The sequence below is a fragment of the Camelina sativa genome, chromosome 1 (genome assembly GCF_000633955.1).
Source record: "Camelina sativa cultivar DH55 chromosome 1, Cs, whole genome shotgun sequence".
NCBI classification, from domain to species: Eukaryota; Viridiplantae; Streptophyta; class Magnoliopsida; order Brassicales; family Brassicaceae; genus Camelina; species Camelina sativa.
The window spans coordinates 19225777-19231449 of record NC_025685.1 but is presented as its reverse complement, the minus strand read 5'-3'; the positions used below and the strand labels follow the sequence as shown (position 1 = coordinate 19231449).

The 5673-nt window shown below is 34.0% G+C and overlaps 1 pseudogene; it reads right to left on the bottom strand.

Moving 5' to 3' along the window:
• The window catches only part of LOC104699208, a 1786-nt pseudogene continuing 165 nt past the window's right edge, over positions 4053-5673 (bottom strand).

Genomic DNA, 5673 nt, shown 5'->3' with positions numbered 1-5673 from the left:
CCACCTGTACTTTGTAGGATAAACTCTATTTCTTGCTCACTTAAAACCATTGAGACCTTTTTTTCCTTGTGATGAAAGTGATGATGAACGGAAGAAGTGCTACGACTCTCTTCGGATGTGACAATTTCTTTTCCTTTTTCTTTCTTCTTCATCTCTTGGGAACTCATTTCTATATAGCTTCTTAACTCAATGAGATCTTTCAAAGCTTTGTGAAGTTTTTTCTTTTTTGGTTTGATTTGTTCTCAAGTCAGAGTGGTTGAGAGCATAATAGGAGAGAAAGAAAAAACTAAATATAATCATGACTTAAAAGAAGGAAAAAAGCTTTTTTTATTCAATCTCAAAAACAAAAGATTCAAGGTTCATTGTACAGTAACTAAGAGTTAAGGTAACAAAATGTATTGATCTGTAAGTAAATGATTGGCTTGTGATTTCTAAATCCCACAAGAAGATTAAAAAAAAAAATTGGACCCACCATTTTAATATGGTTACATACTCATTTCAGAGAATGACAAAAATGTTGTAAGTTAAAGTTAGAAGAAGCCAAGAGATATTGAAAACGGCCTGCTATGCACTTGCTATTTTTTCTTTCTCGTTTTTTTTTTTTTTTTTNGATGACTACTTATAAAACTAAGTTGGCAATTTTCAAAAAACAATTGAAGTTTTCTAAAGAAAGATTAGGAGTAACCACAGAGATAAAATTAACATTTTTGATTGTATATAAAATGTGCATCCATGTGTATATGACATCAAATATGTGAAATCTATAACATATATATATATATATATATATAAAGGAAGTGCAAGAAGATAATGAAATTTATGGTTCCTCTCATTGCAATTCAAAACGTTAATGATATATGATTTTACGAACATAGTTAAAATGTAATTGCTGTGTTCAAAAAAAAACAAAAAGTTAAAATGTAATTGCTCGTATTGTACACATACAAAATAGTTAGAGTTAGAAACTATGTTTTAATATCCAATTACTTCCAACACTTTGGTTTGACTTAATTAGACAATGCTATTATCCTAAGTGGCGATTATGATTCACCGACACTTTAAAGTTTCTTTCATGCATATACGATACGTATCTCTTACTGAAACAAGTTTTCTTAATGCAGTAGTGTTATAATGTTTTAGATGTTGCTAATGTATTTTTTTTCTTTACCATATGCGATTTCATATTGAGCACTTATCGATATCACATATATATATATATATATATATAATGTATCTTTGTTTTAGTAAATTTCTTGTAATTTAGTTTGTGCAAAATGTGTAGTGTTTTGAAAGCAGAAAATCGAAATTTATGAAAGACTGTAAAGAAGAAGAAGAACACAAAATTGCTGACTGAATCACCTTCTTTTATTGTAACAACTTCTTTGTTTCTTTCTACTTAATGCATGCAGAAAAAAATAACTTTTCAAAATTGATTTTTCCTTTTTCCATAGTCGGTAGATTTCAGTAGCATTGTGAAGTAACTCCAAAACTTTATTTTTATTGAATATGCATGGTTTTCATAGTTCAAAAAGGGCATTGTATACAAAACATAGATGTCGTGAAAATAGAATTTGCCCTTCCTTTGTTACATATTATTAAATGAACAATTATCCAAATGTTCTTTAGTTTTTGTCAGAATCGACGTGTTCAATACTTTAACCCCTTTTTTAATTTTGTCTTTTTTTGTGTGTGTAAGATTTTAATAAAAGAAAAGTATGGTTCTTAAATCGTAACTGTTATATCTTTTGTATTTTGTGAATGGTTTGTTATACTGATCCAAATTTGTATAGAGACTGTGTGTAATGTGGCATTTGGAGATGGAAGCTAGTTATGGGGAAAAGTATTGGAGAGCTTGTGGATGTAACGGGTTACCATTTAAAATTTATGTGATTTGTAACGTCAATAGAGAGTTTAGATATATATGAAGATATTATAAATAAATAAATAAACACATTATTTAAATATTTTGACAGCTGGTGCATTAAACGATGATTATTTTCTAATTCCACCAATTCCATCTATATCATCCACAAACGATGTTTGTTTTCTAATTCCAATCTCCCATAATCTGTTCGAACAAAAGTGATATTGTTAAGGTTTTTAAATAGTTAGAATAAGACTATAGGAAAAAACTAATAACTCTACCTTTTTCTTAATTAAAAAACCAATTAATCCTAGTATTCTAGAACATTCTGACGATTACATACCAAGGTTTGCCAATCCGATAAGAAATCACTAGTTAGTTTGTCTATATAAGGGGCTAACCATTTGTTTTTCAAAAAAAAAGAGGGCCTAACCATTTTTAAAAATATATATTGTCTCTCATTTGGAGTATAAATCATGTTACAAAATTAATAGGCTCGACTCCTCTCCACTTGAACGAAGAACAAGAAACATGCAACCACAAGCAAACAACATGCTCAGTGAAGTCGAGAATCTGATATGATCATGGGAAGTGGTGATGTGATCATGAGACCATCCAAGACGATCCTTAAGTCTTGTTCACCACGAACGAAGTCAAAGGTCAACTTTTCCAGCCAAACTACTATTTGGGATACATTCTTACTTCATCTAGAGCATATCTCGTGGTGGAATCAGTCTAATCAGAGTTCAGATGAAGAAGTTATTCATTTTACAACTCAGCTGAACTCATGGCTACGCGATTTGGACCTACGAGTATTCAAAGGAGGATTCCGACCAATTCAAAAGCATTCAAGGTATGAACCAAAATGTTCTGGAATCTTGATCCATTCCATAACCATGGAGAATTGGAATCACATTAATATCAGTTTATATGTGAAAGATATGGATATTTCAAGTCAGTGGATCTATCTTAGTCCCATTTTTGCGTATGAGCAAAAGACCGTGTTACACAGACCAACCCAGAAACTGTTTCGGTACAAAACCACTTGGAGGATGTTAATGAATCTCTTATGTTTCCAACAAGCTCAGAAAGAGAAGATTTGGCCCACGAAATACAAAGATACACTTCGTTTTCCAAAGGAAGTCAATCTAGTTCTACACTTGAAGAGCTTTAGGTCCAATTGGTTTATGACCTTCCAGAATTACGTATGGCAACCAAGAGCTGTTTCTACTAAGTCCAGGATGGAGCAAAGATACAGACCATGTTGTTTCTCATCAGCAAGTTGGATCAAAGAGTAAATATCAAAGAAGATTAAGGAAACACTTAATGGATCAATTCAAGATCTTATGGCCAAAGAGAGTATGGGAAAAACTATTGGGGATGATACCTATCAAGTTCACCCCACTTTGAGCCTAATTCAAGTCCAAGAAAGCCCAAAATAATCACTTTGTTTTGTGGTCAAAGTGGAGTGACGAAAATAGAGTTCAACTCACCTTGGGAAGACAAACTTCAAGAGTTGAATCTTCATTAAACTATCTAAGATTTAACTATCTATCTTTAATGTGTTTTAGTTTCAAAAATAATACTTGGCTTTGTGACCAAGTTTTTTATCTCTATATAAACTCATGTAATCTCATTTGAGAATCATCAACCAATTTTCCTTTTCATTTTATGAGTTTATCTCTTTGTTCTTTGTCTAGAACATTTCTTTGTTTTTTGGTGTGTAATATCCAAGAAACAACCTCCTTTTGCTGGACTAGTGTGTCATATCTAGCAGTGATTGGAGTTGGGAATATCAGCAACCTTCTGCAACTGTTGTGCGACCCCTCAATCCATCAAATCTCCCTTGTTGCATCTTGCACCTTGGCGAGTTTCTATCATTTCTAATCCGGCTGAGTGATCCTCGAATTTTGGGCGTATCAAGTGGGAAGGAGCAACAACAGTACAAGAAGATGCATTGCACAATCCAATTGAATCAAACGCAAAGTGTAATCTTGAGCATTCAAAAATGGATTTATTGGGTATGTAGGTGTGGATATAGAGAGCATTCAAATATCCATCTATGATGTTAAACCCAAGAGATTATTTTAGAATACGCTATGCCATATCATCTCGATTCAAAAACTAGATTTGGTTAAACAACTTCATATATATTTATAATATGATCCAACTTCATATATATTTGTAATAAAGATCCAACGATTATAAATTTCTTTACATTTATTGCATGAACGTCCATCAAACTAGTGATTACTGAATCGTATAACTGACATGAAACTACCCACAAGTGGTTGTGCTTTCAGCATCTCTGTAAAACAAAATCTTATGGATATTCTTATGTTTCGGTTGTGAACACCATAGTGCTTGTGCATTCCCATGTTTGCCTTCTGATGATATTGTCAAGATCTCGTCCTTGTTCGCGCAATGTTTGTTCTCCTCAAGCATGCCCATCACGAAGAGTACCTGAATGTAACCAAAAAAAAAAAAAGTTACACTAACAATTTATTAGATCGAGTGACTAGTTTGAAAAAAAACCCACTTACGGATTGGTTATAGATAATCTGAATGGGTGCTAATGGCCTCTACTCTGTCCAGTGATGCCTCTAAACGCCCGGAGCTCATGTTGAATAACGGTTCCTCAGTACCAAGGGCCCTGTTTCATTCATCAGCTAAGCATTATGACCAAAACAGAAGGGCAAAAGTGTTTTGTTTTGAAAAATACTGGATACATGAAGATTTGTGACTTGCCCAGTAACCTCTGGGAGTACAAAATCAGCTCTCCAGCCAAACCGGAGATCGATACCAGGACTAAGACCAAGCATAGTTTTGTTTCGAATCCGAGACACACCATCTCCACCCAAACATGTGGTAAGCTTCCATTTCCAACCAATTGCATTCATTTGAAAATTATGTCCAACACCAACCTGCATATGATTAGACTTAACAACATATGTATCAACAGCTTCCACATAGAGACACAAGAGACGGCATACAAAAACAACAAAAACCTGGAGGTTTAGGAATCTGGTCAGAGGAATCTTCTTTGATAAAACGCGAACTTCTTGGTGTAGTGGCTCAAATATAAACTTCCACTTCCTTTCTGGACATAGAGGCTTCAAAACCAGCTTGCGTGGTAATCATTCGTAGGTTCGTTGTATAACTGCATCAAGTCCAAGAAAAGACAATTTTTGAAACATCTCATGGCTGAGGGCTCAAACAACACAGAACATATGTGAGAATGCATCAATAGATGGAACTATCCCTCATAAACCCAATACCTAGCTCCATCAATCGAATGACCCATAGATACTCAAACTTTACAACTTCAAACAAGCTTTGCGTTGTGAACATATATTCATATGTTGTATCAAAAAAAAAAAAGAGTCAATGATGACACATCTCATGGCTCAAACAGCACAAGAACATATGCGACAATGCAATCGATAGATGAACTACCTCCAATCTATAAACCGAGTACTTAGCTCCACACTCAAATCCATAAAGTTCCAGACTTTACAACTTCAAGACAAGCTTCGCGTGGTAATCATTCGTGGGTTCGTTATATAACAGTACAGACGCAAAAAGACATCTCATGGCTCAATCAACAGCACAGAATCAGGTCTCTTTGAATACATATGTAAATGCACCAATAGATGTAACTACCCCTAACAAACTGAAAACTAAACAACTCCATACCCAATTTTATTTGTCAGTAAGACCAAAATTCAAAGATATGTTGAACCTAGACGAGAAAAGAAGATAGAGAGAGAGAGAGAGAGAGAGAGAGAGAGAGAGAGAGAGAGAGAGAG